General features: G+C 40.7%; 1 protein-coding gene across 2 annotated transcripts in view; it reads right to left on the reverse strand.

The window, feature by feature from the left end:
- Positions 1-1293, reverse strand: part of PAFAH1B1 (platelet activating factor acetylhydrolase 1b regulatory subunit 1) — a 69554-nt gene extending 68261 nt beyond the window's left edge. Inside the window, exon 1 of one of the 2 annotated variants that reach the window (XM_082679597.1) lies at positions 940-1293. The gene's annotated coding sequence lies outside the window, so the exon portion shown is untranslated. Of the gene's footprint in view, positions 1-110; positions 199-939 lie in introns of those variants that run through there. The other variant, XM_082679598.1, reaches the window with a different exon arrangement.
- Between the last annotated feature and the right edge of the window lie 18091 nt (positions 1294-19384).

Raw genomic sequence — 19384 nt, forward strand, 5'->3', positions numbered from 1 at the left:
GCACCTTTCTGTCTTGTCTCACGATATTGAAAACCTCCTCCTCCTCTCCACTCTTCTGTCTAGAGAGAGAGAGTGAAAATTTGCCCACCACCTCAAAGGCATTTTCTCACCTGGGAGGCTACGGAAGGCACTGCGTTTCCTAAATGAGTGGGGAGATTAGATTAGAAGGAGAATGGCTGAGGGCCTCGAAGCTCAGTGCTATAACGTCAAAAGGCAACTCCCGTTGAAGGAGCCGGCGGCAGAAAAGAAAATCCTGCCTCATTTGGTGGGTGGGTGCTGCGGATGGTTCGGTGGGTCGGGCCGCTCCTCCTCAGTGGGTGCAGAGGCTGGACCACTGCACAGGGGGACCAGGGAAGGGCTGGACCATCATTCTCAGGTCAACCCCATCCTAAGGACAGGTGGGGGACAGAACGCCTGAAGGCCTGTGGGTGCCGAGGCGGCTTGGGGCTGAGCCCAGTCCCTGAGCGCCAGCCGCGGGTGGGGTGGGGACTGCGGAGCTCGCCTTCCGCGGCGGGGGAGAGGAGGGCCGAACCCTTTCCCCAAGATCAGAGAGAGACCTGCTCTCCACGCCCTTCCTACCCAAGAATACTTTTCTTGCTAAGTCACCAAGGGAGGAGGGCGATCCCTTCCCAGGGAGGGCCGCGGGTGGAGCCGCGGCGGCCCTGGCAGCCCCCGAACCCGAGCCAGGGAGGAGGGGAGCGAGGGCAGCGCCCTCCCCGGCCTGTCCCCCCTCCTCCCGTGTCTCTCACTCAACGGCCGTCGCGGCCGCCATTTTGAGAGCGAGAAGAGAAGAAGAAGGAGGAGGCGGCGGCAGGGGGAGGGGAGTATGGGAGGGAGGGGACCGGCGCAGCCACATCGTCAGGCCGCCGGGCCCGGCCCGCAGCCGCCGGAGCGCGGTGGAGAAGACAGAGGGGAGGACGCAGACCCTTGCCGCCTTACCGGAGCGCTGCACCGCCGCCTCCGCAGGGCCTCTTCCGTCCTTCACTCCCATCCACCGGCGGGGGAGGGGGAGAGGGAGAGGGAAGGGAGGAAGGAGGGAGGGAGGGAAGGAGGGAGGGGGAGGATGGCGCGCTGGGCCCTGTCCCGGGGAGGGGGAGGGGAGGGGAGCGGGCGGGCTCCTCAGCCGTTCCGGGGCTCGAGCCCACGCCTGGCGCTCGCGGTTTCTCCCGCTCGCACCCGAGCGCTCCCCTCCTTCTCCTTCTCGCTCCCTGGACCCCGGCGTCGCTGCTCGTTCGCTCGCTCACTCGCTATCTCGGCCGCCGGACTCCGCCGCCGCCCCGCCGCTCCAGCTCCGTCTGTCACAGGAGCTGCCCCAACGCCCTGACGTCACCGCGCCGCCGCCGCCGCCGCCCCAGACCCGCGGGGAAGAGGGAGGGGAGGGGAAGGGAGGGGTCCCGGAGCGGAGGAGGGGCTGCGGCGCATGCGCCGGCCTGGGCCGGGCCCTCAGCCGCGCTGCCTTCCGCTTAGGCGGCGGGTTGCCGGTGCGGCTTGGCGGTACCTAGGCGTAGACGGACGAGTTTGCGCGCGAGGCGCTTTTTCTCGCCCTCAGCACGCCTCTGTAACCTGGAAAAAGGCTCTCGGCTCCCTTTTCCTAGACCCTCGTCTGACTGCTGCGGCCCCTCACGAACTCCGGCTCTCTTCACGTCCCCGACCTGGTCTTGGCCACGAACGGCGCTCTCCCCTCTTCCCCCCGGCCAACAGAAGAGACAAGCTGGCCCCGGTGGATTCCGGGCCCCGATAGGCTTCAGAAAGCGGAGCCCGGACCAGGATGTCGCCCCTTCTACCTCCGGCCTTTGGGTTTTATTTCCCAGGGGCCGGGGGCGGGGGGGAGGAGAAGGGAGAAGGTTGGCTTGGCTTGGGGAGAAGAGCTGTTGAGGTTGAAAGGCTGATGGAATGCCTAATTATCTTCATTTTTAGTATAGATTTCTAATTGGGAGAATTCGCTTTTAGATGTGATTCAGCTATTCTTTTCCTTAGTCACACACACGCACGCACACACACATCTGCGACTCTGGAAGTCTCGAAACTGATGCCCAAAGAAAGACCTGGAACTTTATCCCTACAAGGCTTGAGCGCGCGCGCGCGCGGCCGCGCGCGTGTGTGTGTTTGCTAATTTATGGGTTGAAATACTGAGGACAGGTCTTGGGGATTTGTAGTCAGTGTTTTGCACACAGACATTTGATTTAAAAGCGGCCAGATTTGAGGTTCTGAATTATCCAATGTGGAATATCCTTTTAGTAAGAGTTGTTTAGTGTGATTATCTCATCACTAATTTGTATTGTCCAAGGAAACTCTTTTCCTAAAACATAGGTTTAGGCTTGTGTTTATTGATTTTATTGCTTTCCTTTATTTAGGTAAATACATACACTGCTTTTGACAAGCAGCTGGGCTAATGAGAGAGAGAACTTGGGTATGTGTAACTGTGACCTTGGGTAAATTACTTTCTCTGGCCCCAGTTTCTCTATAAAATAGACCTAATAAGTAACTTGTAAGGCTTTTGTGAGAATTAGGAGATGCTGCATGTGTACAGTATATGGTAATTAATGGTTACCATATACTGGTAACTCACAGGTAACTCATGTAGCAATTACTGTTACTTAATACCCAAAGAAGTTTCCTTTTATCAAGAAAGATTGTATCTCTAACCCTGCAGGTGTTCAAGAAGAATATGAGTGAATTGCCTGGAGGGTTTGGGTTCTCTCCTTTATGAAGGCAGGGAAGGAAATCAGAAGGTCTCTGGAATGTTTTTTCCAGGTTTACAGTTCTGGGATTCTCTAGCTGGGTAAGGACAGCAAGAGAGGAACAGAAGTTTGGTCTGTGCCACGTCCATAACAGTCAATAAACATGGAATAAATTAACATCCCCTGTTCTAAGAGCTGGTTCATTTTTACCTTTTAAAATATTTATTATTGCCTGACATCACGCTATTAAGATTTAATCAGCTGAGTATATCAGTTCTTATTTCTTAAATCAATGTTCTAAAAGCCAACAAAATTGCCCAGAAATCAGAATCACATTGATAAACACTGATTTAATACAAACAGCACTAACCCCCCTAAACCTTGAGCTCATAGACTCAGGTATTCAGAATACTTTAAAATGTGTATTAGGTAATTATGAATTAAACTGAGATCAGGTTTTATTTGTATAGCAGTTCATCAAAAAACAACGGACTCCCTTGGGAGGAATGCATAAAAGCTTTCTCCCTGGATTATAATTTTTCTGAAAAGAAATAAAACTGTGTTATGTGCTTAACTTGATATGGAGCGATGTGTTCTGGTTCTGTGCACTTTCTTTTCAATTGCTAAAATGATAGATGCATCTTAATAAACACTTGTCTATTGAGAATGGAGAATTAGGACATCTATGCTATTAACCATAATTCATAAGGACTTATACAGAACCTACTACATCCATCCAGGAAACATTTAATAATGAATATTTTGGGTGATGTTTCTTGAAAAAATAAGTATAAACATCGATTTTAGTTAACACAATCTTACAATCTCCCCATTCATTTGAATTGCAAATCTTTATTTTTCCAGCAGACATTTTCAAAATGGAAACATTTGTTTCAGTTGCTGCAGTAAAATTAGTGTTAGTTTAAACAATTCTGCAAATAAGCTGACTGGAAGAAGCACTCTAAAAATATTGCTATTGGGGAGTGGACAAAATATCTTCTAAAAGTAGCTCCAAAGCAAAAATCTGTTAACAATGAGCACAAATGTTAACACATTATTTTGAGAATGAAACTGTCCTCTGTTTATAGGCAAACATACATCACTGTATGTGTGTACCTGATAGAAAGCAATTAGCAAATGGTGAGAAGGTAGCTTTCAGGCATACAAGTTATGTGTGTCAATGTCCCATTTGAAAGAAAACCATGAACCAACTGGCAAGACTCACTCTAGGAGATTTTGGCTAAATAATTTGTGTACCTGCATTTCCCCAAAGCATGGACATGTCAGTGAGGGCAAGTGCAACTAAACCAGTCATTCTTCATCTCAGCATCATGACACCCTCATGTGTCATGAACATCGGGAGGCCATAGAAATAAATGACAGACTATTAAAGGAGGTGAAACGCACAGCTTGGACATAGGAGAAATATTTAGAAGCAGCACCTGGTAATCTGAAACCTTAAAAAAAAATGCATACATATATATATATATACACACGCATAGAAAATAATTTTTTAAAGTGCTAACATAAACAATACAAAAGGATGTATCAGATTCATTCTAGATGTCACCTCAGTAGACCAGGCAAAGGGTAAAACAAGCTTTCTTCCCCTTCATGCCTGTTTGTACGCCCAGTAAAGTAAAAGATTAATTCTCACCTAGAGGACTCAAAGCTTTATGAAGGAGGTGATTTAAAGCAGACTTTTTAAAAATGACTAGAGGGCTTCCCTGGTGGCGCAGTGGTTGAGAGTCTGCTTACCAATGCAGGGGACACAGGTTCGTGCCCCGGTCCGGGAAGATCCCACATGCCGCGGAGCAGTTAGGCCCGTGACCCATGGCCGCTGAGCCTGCGCGTCCGGAGCCTGTGCTCCGCAACGGGAGAGACCACAACAGTGAGAGGCCCGCGTACCGAAAAAAAAAAAACGAAAAAAGTGGCTAGAGTTTTCATTCATTCATTCAACAAATATTTAATTGAGTATCTTCTATGTACCAGACCCTGTGCTGAGTGCTCAGTATACACAATGAATAAAACAAACAGAATCCCTGAGCTCATAGAGTTTATATTCTGGTGAAAGACAGAAAAAAGGTGACAAAGCTATGAAGGCAATAAACAGTTTTGATGGAGAAAAATAGGAAGGACCACATGAGTGAGTGTGGTAGAAGAAGACATTTCTGAGGAATGAGTGACATTTAAGCTGAGACTTGAGTAGCCAAGAGATTCTAGATTAAGGAACAAGTGCAAAGACCCTGAAGCAGGAAAATGATTGCTGTGTCCCAGGAAATTAAAGAAAGTCCAGGCAGGTGTAATGAAATGATGGTGAGAAAGGAGGCCTTTTGACTGCACTGGTCCAGGGGACACCCTTCACATTTTATTCCCTGAATAGCTCAGAGAAGAAAGAAGAAGAGAACATCAGAGAGACAGTTTGGAATCAGATAGTACAGGACCTTGAGACCATAGTAGGGAGTTTGGATTTCATTTTAGTAGCTGTGGATAAAGGTAAGGACCAAAAAAAGAGCACATTTTGACTATGTCTTGATCTTAAGGACTTTAAACAGATAATTATGCTATTATCTTACCTTTTTAATGTGTAAAATTTCAAATATATAAAAGACAGAGTGATATAATGAACGCTTATATACTCATCACCAGGTTTGACAATTATAAACTTATGGCTAATCTTGTTTCGTTTATATTCTCACTCATTTCCCCCTTCTTATTTTGAAGTACTTCTAAATATCACACTATTTCATTCATTAACAGTTTAGTATCTCTAAAAGAAAAAAAAGCCTTTTCTAAAAAACATAATCACAATACCATTACTACACCTAAAAGAGTAACAATAATTCCTTAGGATATTTTGACCCTGCCCTTTGATTTTTGCCTCACCAAAGACATGGAGTGATCAGAAGTTCTGGAGAAATTGGATAAGCAATGCAGTTAAGCAAGCTTGGACAACAGAACTATCCTGGGTTATTTGAGATCTCCCCACTATTTTCTCATGAATAAGTCTAAAAATTAATATAAACAATTGGTTTTTTATCCAATTAAAATGAACATTACTGGTAGAAATGATTTGCATAGCATATAAGCAGCAATGGCTAAAACTGCACACAGTGAAATTTGACCGAGGAAAATTGCATGTGGTGAAAATCATGGCCATGAAAGGGTTCTCACAGCAATAGAAAAAATAAAAGAGAGACTGAAAGAAAAACCCTGATAAGTAAATCAAACTTCCTTTGTAAAAGTATTAGAGGAAAGAACGTTTCCCCAGTGAAAATAATTTCATTAAAATAAAAATAGAAAAATTGGAAATGGTTTTACTCTGCAAAATAGAGAATTGATCAAATAATTGATTTGACTAGAGTCTGTTCTAATAAACACATTTGCCTTAAAAATTCACTGAAGTTGGTATAATTATGATTACAACACTAGGATTCACAAATGCTGAGGTAACATGTCCTTATACATTTACATATATCAATATATATATTTTAAAAATTTTGTGGTGACCACATTTTAAAAAGTTAAAAGAGATGAAATTAATTTCTATCTTTTCTTTGTACTCTTTGAAATCCAGTGTGTATTTTACATTTACAGCGTATCTCAATCCACACTAACCCTATTTCTAGTAGCCCATGTGGCTAGTGGCTATCCTACTGGACAGTACAGGTCTAGAAGAAAGGTGATCCAAGTGGAAAGAGTGGTTTAAGCAAAGGCGTAACATTGTAAGTGTGGAAGGCAAGTTCTGGAAACAAGAAGTGATTCCAGGGTAGATGAAAAGGAGTGTATATGTATGTGAGAGAGGGATGTGGGGAGAGTGAAGGGTTGGAGAGGGAAGAAGGGAGAAATGTATGGGCTCTAAGACTGGAAAGATAATCTGGACTGGAAGGTTTTGAGTATCTTGATCACTAGTCTGTCCTGTTTGCTAAAGGGCTGCTTATATTTGTCTTTGTGCAAGACCATAAACCATTTTCCAAAGAGAGCTTTTCTGACTCTCTTCAGTAGTGTCCTCTTTCCCCCTCCCAGTTGCTGTTTCTACTGTCCCTTCTTCCCCTATTGACTGTTCAGAGAAAGGAAGGACTGAATTCCAGGTCTCCAAATGAAGGTCCAGGAAAAACCACTAATGCTAGGTTACATCAAGACATAACCTAAATCATGGCTTTTCTACTTTCTTTTTCTCCAAAGCCTTTTTTTTTCAGACAATATACTGTACAGAATGCCCATGTGCATATAAACAAACAAACACAGAACGTCCCTGTTTGAAACAGAGTTTGGGGCACAAACTGACACCCCCTCTGCCATACTATCCCAGCATCTCACTGTGCATCTTTGACAGCATTCAGAACTCACAACAGATTCATTTCTTCATTTTAAAAAAATTTAGTACACTAACTCTTTCCTTCTTTAAAGGTGAATAGATTATGGCTGCATATCTAAAATTTTCTATTTCTTCCTGGACTACAGTGCACAGTACTTAGATAAACAAAATAATATTCTTTTCTCTACAATCACTTTTGATACATGTATATATAAAAGTATGTAAAATTTTGTTCCAAACTTCTTCCTTATAAAATTGGGGTTCGTTTTAAACACCTATGCATCTTCTAGGACTGCAGACATTTTAGTGGGAGCACTCTGACAGGTGAGATAGGAAATTAATATAGGACAGAAGGCCCGTTTGGCCCACAAATTACCACCTGCTTATTTTAGAGAATGCCTTTTCCGTCTCACTAGATATATGTTTGTTTCCTTATTTCATTTATTTATGACTCATGCTATAGCAAAAATTTTGGAAAATTCAGAAACCATGAAAAGAAAATGAAGTCTCAAGTAATCCCATAATTCAGATATAACCACAGTGAAAAAAATCACATGTACCTTTCATTTTTTTTGCAGATATTGTCAATACTTTTCACAAAATCAAGATCTTAGTTTAAATGAAGTTTTGAATCTTAATAGTTTTTAGTTGAAGGTTAAAAATCAACAATTTCCCATGTCATTAAGTAGTCTTCAGAAACACAATTTTCAATGGTTGCTAAATAGTCTATTGTTTTAGTGTTTCTCCCAAGGCCATGCTCCGCATTTTGGTTGGAACAATACTTTTTTTTAAAAGTTTTATTATATTTTTTATCTTGAGATAACTGTAGATTGACATATAGTTGTAAGAAATAATAGAGAGATCCCTTACACCATTACCCCCTACCCCAATGGTAACATCTTGCAAAACTATAGTACAATATCACAACTAGGATATTGACATTGATATATTTCCATCAATGGGAGGATCCTCCACGTTGCTCTTTTTTACCCACAGCTACTTCCCTTAACTGTCAATTTAAGAATGTTATATAAATGGAATCAAGTAGTATGTAATCCAGTCCTTTTGAGATTGGGGTTTTTTCTAACTCAGAATAATTCTCTGGAGATTGATCTAAATTGTTGTATGTATTCAATAATTCATTCCTTTTTATTTCTGAGTACTACTCCATGGTATGGAGGTAACATAGTTGAACTATTCACCTGTCAAAGGGCATCTGGTTGTTTCCAGTTTGGTGTGATTACTAATTAAGCTGCTATGAACATTTGTGTCTATGTATTCCTGTGAACATGTTTTCATTTCTCTCAATTTTCATTGTTTTCATTTCGCTAGGATAACTGCCCAGGAGTGCAATTGCTGTATCACATGGTAGTTGCATGTTTAGTTTCCAAAAAAACTGCCAGATTGTTTTCCAGAGTGGCTCTACTATTTTATATTCCTACTAGCAATGTATGAGCAATCCATTTTTCCAAATCCTTGCCAGCATTTGGTGTTGTCACTAGTTTTTATTTTAGCCATTTTTATAAGTTTTTTTCTTGAATTATTTATTTTTGGCTGTGTTGGGTCTTCATTTCTGTGCGAGGGCTTTCTCTAGTTGCGGTGAGCAGGGGCCACTCCTCATCGCGGTGCGCGGGCCTCTCACTGCTGTGGCCTCTCCCGTTGCGGAGCACAGGCTCCGGACGCGCAGGCTCAGCGACCAGGGCTCACGGGCCCAGCCGCTCCGCGGCATGTGGGATCTTCCCAGACTGGGGTTCGAACCCGTGTCCCCTGCATTGGCAGGCGGATTCTCAACCACTGCGCCACCAGGGAAGCCCATTTTTATAAGTTTTTGTGATATCTCATTGTGGTTATAATTTGCAATTACCTAATGGCTAATGATGTTGAACATCTTTTTCATGTGCTTATTTGCCATCTGTATATCCTTTTTAGTAAAATGGTTCCTTGTGTCTTTTGCCTACTTTCTAATTGGTTTGTTTTTTATTGTTGAGTGTTAAGATTTCTTCCTGTATTCTAGATACTAGTCCTTTGTTGGACATGTGGTTTGCAAATATTTTCTTACAGTCCATAGCTTATATTATCATGCTCTTAACAGGATCTTTCACAGAAAAAAAAGTTTTCAATTCTGATGAAGTTCAATTTATCAATGTTCCCTTTTATAAACTGAGCATTTGGTGTCAAATCCAAGACCTCTGCTTACCCCTAGATCTCAAAGATTTTCCCCTGGTTTTTTCTTTTCTGAAATTTTTCTTTTTACATTTTACATTTTTACATTTTTCTTTTCTGAAGTTTTACATTTAAATCTGCGATCCATTTCAAGTTAATTTTTGTGTGAGACTTAGGTTGAGAATCTTTTTTTTTTTTTTGACTATGGATGTCCAATTTCTCCAGTACCATTTATTGAAAAGGTTATTTTTCCTCCACTGAATTGTTTTTTACACCTTTGTCAGTAATCAGTTGGGCATATTTGTGTGAGTCTATTTCTGGGTTCTTTATTCTATCCCATTGATCTATGTGTCTATCTCTTCACCAATCCATCAACAGTATAGTCTTGATTACTGCAGTTATATGATAAAACATAGCATTGAGAAGAGTGATTCCTCCTACTTGATTCTACTTTTTCAAGATTGTTTTAGCTCTTCTAGTTCCTCTGCCTTTCCATATAACTTGTAGAAAAATTTTGTGTATAACTACACAAAAACTTGTTGGAATTTAATAGTATCAATAGTTGCATCAAGCCTGTATATCAGTTGAAGAGAATAGACACCTTTACTACATTGAATCTTCCATTTAATGAATACCATATGTCTCTCCTCTTTAGGTCTTCCTTCTATCAACAGTTTGTAGTTTTCAGTACATAAGTTCTGTACACGTTTTGTTAGATTTACATCTAAGTATTTCATGTTTTTTGAGTGATTATACATGCACTGTACTTTTTATTTTCGTTACCACATGTTCATTTTTAGTATATGGAAATACAACTGATTTTTGTATGTTTATCGTTTATCCTGAAATTTTGCTAAAGTCACTGATCAGTTCCAGGAGGTTTTCTTTGGAGAATCCTTGGTATTTTCTGTGCAGACAATCATGTCATCTGAAATCAGGACATTTTTATTTCTTCTTTTACAATCTATGTGCCTTTTATTTCTTTTTCTTGCCTGTTGCCCTTCCAACCCTATGTTGAATAAGAGTGATAAGAGCAGACATTCTTAATTTGTTCCCAGTATTTGGAGGAAAACGTTCAGACTTGCTGCCTGCTTGCTTTCTGTCTGTCTTGGCTGCACCACGTGGCTTCCAGGATCTTAGTTCCCTGACCAGAGATTGAACCTGGGACCTGGCAGTGAAAGCACTATGTCCTAACCACTGGACCACCAGTCAATTCCCCATTTAGACTTTCAATGTTAGCTGTAGAGTTTTCGCAGATACTTTTTCAGGTTGAAGAAGTTCTCCTCTATTCCTATTTTTGTGAGTTTTTATCATGACAGAGTACAGTATTTCTTCATTGATTTTCTGTAGCAATTTTTATGATCATGTGATTTTTCTTCTTTAACCTGTTAATATGGTGGATTACATTGATTGATTTTCACATATTGAATCAGCCTTGCATGCCTGGAATAAATTCCACTGGGTCATGGTGTATAATTATTTTTATATATTGATGAATTCTATTTGCTAATATTTTGTTAAGGACTTTTGTGTATGTATTCATGAGGGATATTGGTCTATAGTTTTCTTTTTTATACTGTCTTTTCTGGTTTTGGTATAGGGTAATACTAGCTTCATAAAAGTAATTGGGAAGTGTTTTCTCCTCTTGTATTTGCTGGAAGAGATTATCTAGAATTGGTGTTAATTTTTCTTTAAATGTTTGATTTCCATCTGGGCCTGGAAATATTTTTTTGGAAGTTTTTAAATTATAAAAAAGAGAGAAGACACAGTTTACCAATATTAGGCATGAAAAAGGGGATATAACTACAGACCATGCAGGCATAAAAAAGATAATAAAGGAGCATTATGAAATATACTATGCACATAAATTCGACAGTTTATAGATGAAATCAACCCGTTCCTCAAAAACCACAAACTACTCCAGTTCACCCAATGTGAAATAATTCTAATAGCCCTATAACTATTAAGGATATTGAGTTCAAATTTTAAAACACCCAATCCAAAACGGTCTTTGATCTATTTTGAGTTTTTTTTTTGGTACGTGGGCCTCTCACCGTTGTGCCCTCTCCTGTTGCGGAGCGCAGACTCCGGACGCACAGGCTCAGCGGCCATGGCTCACGGGCCCAGCCCGTGGCTCACGGGCCCAGCCACTCCGTGGGATCCTCCCGGACCGGGGCATGAACCCGTGTCCCCTGCATCGGCAGGTGGACTCCCAACCACTGCGCCACCAGGGAAGCCCTTGAGTTGATTTTTGTATATGGTGTAAAGTAAGGGTCCAACTTAATTCTTCTGCAGGTGGATATCCGTTTTTCCCAGCACCATTTGTTGAAGACTGTCCTTTCCCCATTGAATGATCTTGGCACCCACAACGAAAATCGGTTAACCATGTATGCAAGGGTTTATTTCTGGACTCTTTCTTCTATTCCACTGGTCTATATGTCTGTCCTTATACTAGTGCCACAGAGTTTTGATTACAGTGGCTTTGTACTAAGTGTTGAAATTAGGAAGAGCAAGTCCTCCAACTTTGTTCTTTTTTGGCTACTTGGGTTTCTTTAAGATTCCACATGAATTTTAGGGTAGGTTTTTCTATATCTGCAGAAAATGCCGTTGAAATCTTGATAAGGATTGTATTGAATCTATAGATTACTTTGGGTAATATTGTCATCTTAACAATGTTAAATCTTCCAATCCATGAATATGGGATGTCTCTCCATTTACTTAGGTCTTGTTTAATTTCTTTCAGCCATGTTTTGTAATTTTCCTTATAATCTTTCATCACCTTGGTTAAATTTATTCCTAAGTATTTTATTCTTTTTGATGTTATTGTAAATGGAATTGTTTTCTTTTTTTAAATTTATTTAATTAATTTATTTTTGGCTGCGTCGTGTCTTCGTTGCTGTGCGCGGGCTTTCTCTAGTTGAGGCAAGTGGGGGCTACTCTTCGTTGAGGTGCACGGGCTCCTCATTGCGGTGGCTTCTCTTGTTGCAGAGCACCTGCTCTAGGCACGCGGGCTTCAGTAGTTGCAGCTCATGGGCTCAGTAGTTGTGGCTCACAGGCTCTAGAGCACAGGCTCAGTAGTTGTGGTGCATGGGCTTAGTTGCTCCAAGGCATGTGGGATCTTCACGGACCAGGGCTCGAACCCGTGTCGCCTGCATTGGCAGGCAGATTCTTAACCACTGCACCACCAGGGAAGCCCTGGAATTGTTTTCTTAATTTCCTTTTCTGATTGTTAACTTTTAGTGTATAGAATGCAACTGATTTTAATGCACTGATTTTTTCTTCTGCAACTTTGCTGAGCTTATTAACTCTAACAGGTTTGTGTGTGTGTGTGTGTGTGTGTGTGTGTGTGTGTGTGTGTGCATGCGCATGCGTGCATGTATATTCTTTAGAGTTTTCTACATTTAAGACTATATCATCCGCAAATAGAGATATTTTTACTTTTTCCTGTCCAATTTCAATGCTTTCTATTTCTTTTTCTTATCTAATTGTTCTGGCTAAGACTTCAGGTCCTAAGTTGAAATAGAAGTAGTGAAAGCAGGCATCCTTGTCTTTTTCCTTATCTTAAGGGAAAAGCTTTTAGTCTTTCACCACTGAATATGATGTCAGCTGTGGGTTTTACATTTATGGTCATTACCACGTTGAGGAAGTTTCTTTTCATTCATAATTTGTTGAGTGTTTTCTCATGAAAGCATATTGAATTTTGTCAAGTGCTCTTTTCTGCAACAATTGAGGTGATCAGGTAGGGTTTTTTTTTTCCCTTCATTAAAAAAAAATGGTGTATTACATTAACTGATTTTTATATGTTGAACCATCCTTGCCTTCCAGGAATAAATCTCAGTTGGTTATGGTGTATAATCTTTTAAATATGCTGCTGAATTTTATTTGCTAGTATCTTATCAAGGATTTTTACATCAATATTCATAAGGGATATCAGTAGTTTTATATCTATTGTAATGTCTTTGGCTTTGTTATCAGAGTAATGCTGACTACATACAATGAGTTTGAAAGTGTTTCTTATGTTTGTTCACAGTGTTCAGGGTTTCCAGTTGTACTTAGAAAGAACAACAGGGAAAAGTACACCTACTCCATTTTTCCAGAAATGAAAGTTGGGACAATCCTTTTTTATGAAGGATGTGTCATGTCCCTGGCCTCTGGGCATTAACGCCCAGTACTCCTCAGTCATTGTAGCCCAAGACGCTCTGATTGGAATTACAATTATTCTTTCATTGTGCATCAAGGTTATTTCTAATATTTCATTAAAACATAGAATATGATGAAAATTCTTGAACATAAATCTTTGCTGCATTGCACTAGTCATTTCCTTATGACAGGAAATATCTTATTCTAATCCAAAGATTAGGATTACTAGGCCAAAAAGTGCATACTTTTTTTTTAAGACTCTTAATGCACATGTAAAGTTACTTTTTAGAAAGGCAGTGCCAGTGGCTTCACTCCCCCTTAAAACACTGAGCATTATCAATTATTTTCTGAAAAAAAGATTCTCTTTCATTCATTACAGAATAATCAGGAAACAAACATGTAAACAAATAAAAAGACAAGCAACATGAAAATAAATCCTCTCACACAGGGACAACCCCTTTTTCTGTCTTGGTATCTATCTTTCCATAAACTTTTTTGTTTGTTTGTTTTTGTTTTTGGCTGCGTTGGGTCTTCGTTGCTGCTCACGGGCTTTCTCTAGTTGCGGCGAGTGGGGGCTACTCTTTGTTGTGGTGCGTGGGCTTCTTATTGCGGTGGCTTCTCTTGTTGCAGAGCACAGGCTCTAGGCATGCAGGCTTCAGGAGCTGCAGCATGTGGGCTCAGTAGTTGTGGCGCATGGGCTTAGTTGCTCTGCGGCATGTGGGATCTTCCTGGACCAGGGATCGTACCCGTGACCCCTGCATTGGCAGGTGTATTCTTAACCACTGCACCACCCATGAGCTTTTCATTATAGTTATATAGTTACATTTGCATATATATTTTATTTTTAAAAAATTTAATCATGTCACATATGCTGTTTTGTAGCCTGCTTTTTCAATTCAGCAATATATCATAACTATCTTTCTATGTCAATAGACAAATTTCTACAACATATATATATATATTTTTTGGCCGTGCTGCATAGCTTGCGGGATCTCAGTTCCAGGACCAGGGATTGAACCTGGGCCGTGGCAGTAAAAGCCTGGAATCCTAACCACTAGGCCACCAGGAAACTCCAAACATTATCTTTCTTTCTTTCTTTCTTTTTTCCCAACATTATCTTTTTAAAACAAACATTACTATCTTATAGTTCCTGTGAATCAGGAATTTGAAAGCAGGTTGACTGGGCAGTTCTGGCTTGGGGTCTCTCAAAAGGCTGCAATCAAAATGTCAGCTGGGGCCATACAGCACCATTTCAAATAACTGTTGCACTAGTACTCTTCTGGTTGCAAGGGACAAATACAAATTGAAATAACTGAAGCAAAAAGAGGGATGTATTGGCTCGCATAACCAACCATAGAAAAGGTAGGAATGAAGGACTAGAACGATAGATGTGAGTTTTTCCAGAATTCACTCTTCAGCCTCTTGTCAGTGCCTCTTTCTGTGTGTCCAGTCCATTCTCTCAGATTGCCTTCTTCAAAACATTTGGAGAAATGGCAACCCATAGTGCCTATGCTCACACCCATTGCAAACGTTCCACTACATGATTGTACTTTTTTTTTTTTAATTCATTTAATTTATTTTATTTTTGGCTGCGTAGGGTCTTTGTTGCTACACACAGGCTTTCTCTAGTCGCGGCGAGCCGGGGCTACTCTTCGTTGTGGTGCGTGGGCTTCTCATTGCAGTGGCTTCTCTTGTTGCGGAGCATGGACTCTAGGCGCACAGGCTTCAGCAGTTGTGGCCTGCATGCTTCAGTAGCTGTGGCTCGCGGGCTCTTGAGTGCAGGCTCAGTAGTGGCACACAGGCTTAGTTGCTCCACCGCATGTGCGATCTTCCTGGACCAGGGCTCGAACCCGTGTCCTGAATTGGCAGGCAGATTCTTAACTACTGCACCACCAGGGAAGCCCATGATTGTGCTTTAATACATGGATATCCAGTAATATATTAAGAACTTCTACAAACCAACAATAAAGAGACAACCCAACTCATACTTTTTTTCTTTTTTTTTTTGCGGTACGCGGGCCTCTCACTGTTGTGGCCTCTCCCGTTGCGGAGCACAGGCTCCGGATGCACAGACTCAGCGGCCATGGCCCACGGGCCCAGTCACTCCGCGGCATGTGGGATCCTCCCGGACCGGGGCACGAACCTGCGTCCCCTGCATCGGCAGGCAGACTCTCAACCACTGCGCCACCAGGGAAGCCCACTCATACATTTTTATACTTGAAAAAATTTAAACATAGCACAGGAATGATTGATTCCTTGAAAGTTAGAAAGAATTTTTTCATGAAGTTATCTGTACATAGCACTTTTTTGAGTAGTTCTTTGACAAGGTCCTCAATTTCTCCTGTGATCATTGGTGTTTTAGATTTTTTTGATTTTGTTTTGTTTTGTTTTGTTTTCTGGTTGTGCTGCACGGCTTGTGGGATCTTAGTTCGCTGACCAGGGATTGAACCTGTACCCTTGGCAATGAAAATATGGAGTCCTAACCACTGGACCATCAGGGAATTCCCAGTATTTTAGGTTTTCATCTTTTCCTAGAGTCTTTTTTTCTTTTGGTAAATAATACTTTTCTCTCTTCATCAGGTTTTCAAAATTTTGACATAGAATTATATAGAGTAGACTCATATTTAAAATAAATCTTAGGGACTTCCCTGGTGGCACAGTGGTTGGGAATCTGCCTGCCAATGCGGGGGACACGGGTTCGAGCCCTCGTCCAGAAGGATCCCACATGCCGTGGAACAACTGGGCCCGTGTGCCACAGCTGCTAAGCCTGTGCCCTAGAGCCTGTGAGCCACAGCTACCGAGCCCGTGTGCTGCAACTACTGAAGTCCGTGTGCCTAGAGCCCATGCTCCGCAACAAGAGAAGCCACCGCAATGAGAAGCCGGCGCACCGCAACGAAGGGTGGCCCCCGCTCGCTGCAACTAGAGAAAGCCCACGCACAGCAACGAAAACCCAACGCAGCCAAAAATAAAATAAATAAATTAAAAAAAAATAAAATAAATCTTAGCTGGGATTTTGACTGGGATTTCATCAAATGTATACCTAAAATTTGGAAGAATTGATATCTTAATTTTAGCCTTCCAATCTATTAAAAATGGTACATATCTCTCTATGTATTTGTATCTTCTTTAACTTCTCTCAGTAGTTTTCAGTTAGAAGAAATTACATATCTTTCATTAGATTTCTTCCTCCATATGGTGTTTTTGATGCAGAAGAAATTACATATCTTTCATTAGATTTCTTCCTCCATATGGTGTTTTTGATGCTGTTATAAAGGATGTTTTTGTTTTGCAATTGCTTAATGTGAGTATACAGAAATAGAATTGATTTGTGTATATTGACCTTGTATTTTATGATCTTCATTTATTAGTTCATTCATTTAGCTAATTCATGTATTAGCTCTAATAGGGCTTTTTTGGGTAGATTCCATAGTGTTTTCTACATGCACAATCATGTCATCTGCAAATAATAATAGTTTTACTTCTTCTGTCTAATCATTATGCCTTGTTTCCACTATTAGGAGAAAATAGTTCACCATTAAGTACAATGTCAGCGGAAGTTTGCTTTAGATTTATTTATTTATTTATTTTTGGCTGCGTTGGGTGTTCATTGCTGCACACGGGCTTTCTCTAGTTGCGGTGCATGGGCTTCTCTTGTTGTAGAGCACAGGCTTCTAGGTGCACAGGCTTCAGTAGCTGTGGCTCGCGGGCTCTAGAGCCCAGGCTCAGCAGTTGTGGCGCACGGGCTTAGTTGCTTCGCGGCATGTGGGATCTTCACGGACCAGGGCTCGAACCCGTGTCCCCCTCATTGGCAGGCGGATTCTTAACCACTGTGGCACCAGGGAAGTCCCAACTGAGGTTTGCTTTAGATGCTCTGTAGCAGATTGAAAAAGTTCCCTTCCATTTCTGATTTGCTGAGGTTTTTCAAAATTATAAATATATAGTTTCGAATTTTGTCAATGCTTTTTTTTTAATCTATTGAGATGATCATATTTTCTCCTTTATTTTGCTAATGAGGTGAATTACATTGATTACTTTTTTAAATGTTAAACCAGTGTTGCATTCCTAGTATGAACTCCACTTGATACTCTAAATATTTTGTTTTCTTTGAACTTTTTACCATGTGCATATATATTTATTAAAAATTAATCACTTAAAAAATTTTAATGTATACAACCGTAAATGAGTAGGGCTAGTTCTGGGCATTTACCCTAAGGAAAAACAGGACAGATGCACAAGCATGTGTCTATTCAAGGATGTTCATTGTTGCTTTTTTTTTTTAATACTATCAAAAAAAATTATAAACAACCCAAATAGCCACCATTAAGGAAGTGGTAAATAGATTAATTTATACTCAGGCAATGGCATAGTAGTCGGCCATTAAAACTCATAACTTATGTCCATATATGAGCGTAGAAATATGATTAAGATAGCTTACCAAGTTAAAAAGAAGGTAACAAACCATATGCGTAGAGTGACCCCAGTTTTTAAACATATCCACACACACACCAAGAAAGAGATCTAGAAGACTGAGGTAGATAAATAGAAATATTGACCTGGAGAAATCTACAAGACATATAATTAAGTGAAAAAAAAAATCAAGTTGCAGGACAGTACCTATAGTATAATCCCATTTATGGCAAAACAAAAACAAAAAAATATACTGTATATAAATATACAGTTTTGTGTGTCAGGATTCTTTGCGGCCAAGCAACACAAACTGACTGGCTAATTTAAGAAAACAATAATGGGAAGAGTTTATTGAGTAATTAGGGATCCCCCAGAGACTTAAGGAAAATGTGAAGAATCAGGTCTCAGAAAAAACAGGAACAGCCCTAGAGAGCCGGCAAGAAGCAAACCTGTGGTAGGCTCCTCATGTTACCACTCTTAGAAGAACACACTCATATAACGTTTTCATTTTCCAAACCAATATTCAAATTACAGGGAAAGACAGTTTTGATCGGCCTAGCTTGGGGTCATGCACATGCCCACCCTTTGGCGGACAACCCAAGAGACTATATCTAACATGGATGGTAAAATTTGAGGGCTATTTGTACAGGCAAAAATGAGATGATCTCTTTGGTATACAAATACACACTTTTCTCTGGGGAGTGCGTAGCCTTTCACATAAACTATGATGAAACGGCACCCCCTGGATTTGTGCAATTCAGCGGCTGTGGAAAGCAGATTTACAATAGTCACTTTTGAGTTTCTATGTTATCTGAATTTTGTTACAAGGAGAATGTATTCTTGTGCTCTCTGTGCTGACTGGGGCCAAAGCTGCCTGTGGCTCCAGTCCATGACAAATGCCAATATTAGACAATGAGCCTCACACAGGAAAAATGGCAGAGCCAAGAAATAAAGAGAAGAAAGAACCTGATGGGCTCTACACCCTGGGTCCAGTCATGCTTGAGGGCACTTCCATTCCTTCCCTTTTTAAGATTTAGAAGTGTGAGCCACTAAATCCTCCCCACCCCATTTTTTCTTAAATTAGTTTGAATTTGACTTGCAATTGAAAGAATTGCAAGTGGGAGTAAGGAAAGGTATCAGTGCTATTTGTATAACCACAGTAGCAAATAAGCTTGTCAAAAATAACATTAAAAAAAAACAGGCCAATACCATATAGTTAAAAATTGTAAATATACAGTGAAAAGTTAACCTATGAAATGGGAGAAAATATCTACAAATCATATATTTGATAAGGGTTTGACATCCAAAATATATAAAGAACTCCTACAACTCAGCAATACAAAATCAGATAACTTGATTTAAAAATGGACAAAGGACTTGCATAGACATTCTCCAAAGATGATATATAAATGGCCAAGAAGCATACGAAAAAATGGGCAACATCACTAATCATCAGAGAAATGCAAATCAAAACCCCAATGAGATATCATCTCACACCTATTAGAATAGCTGCTATCAAAAACAAAAAAAAAATAGGAAATAATAAGTGTTGTCAAGGCTGTGGAAAATTGGAACCTGGAAATTGTGCACTGTTGGTGGGATTGTATGGTGCAACCACTATAGAAAACAGTACAGTGGTTCCTCGAAAAATTAAAAACAGAAGTTCCATTTGATC

The sequence above is a fragment of the Grampus griseus genome (assembly GCF_964374135.1).
Source record: "Grampus griseus genome assembly, chromosome: 20".
NCBI classification, from domain to species: Eukaryota; Metazoa; Chordata; class Mammalia; order Artiodactyla; family Delphinidae; genus Grampus; species Grampus griseus.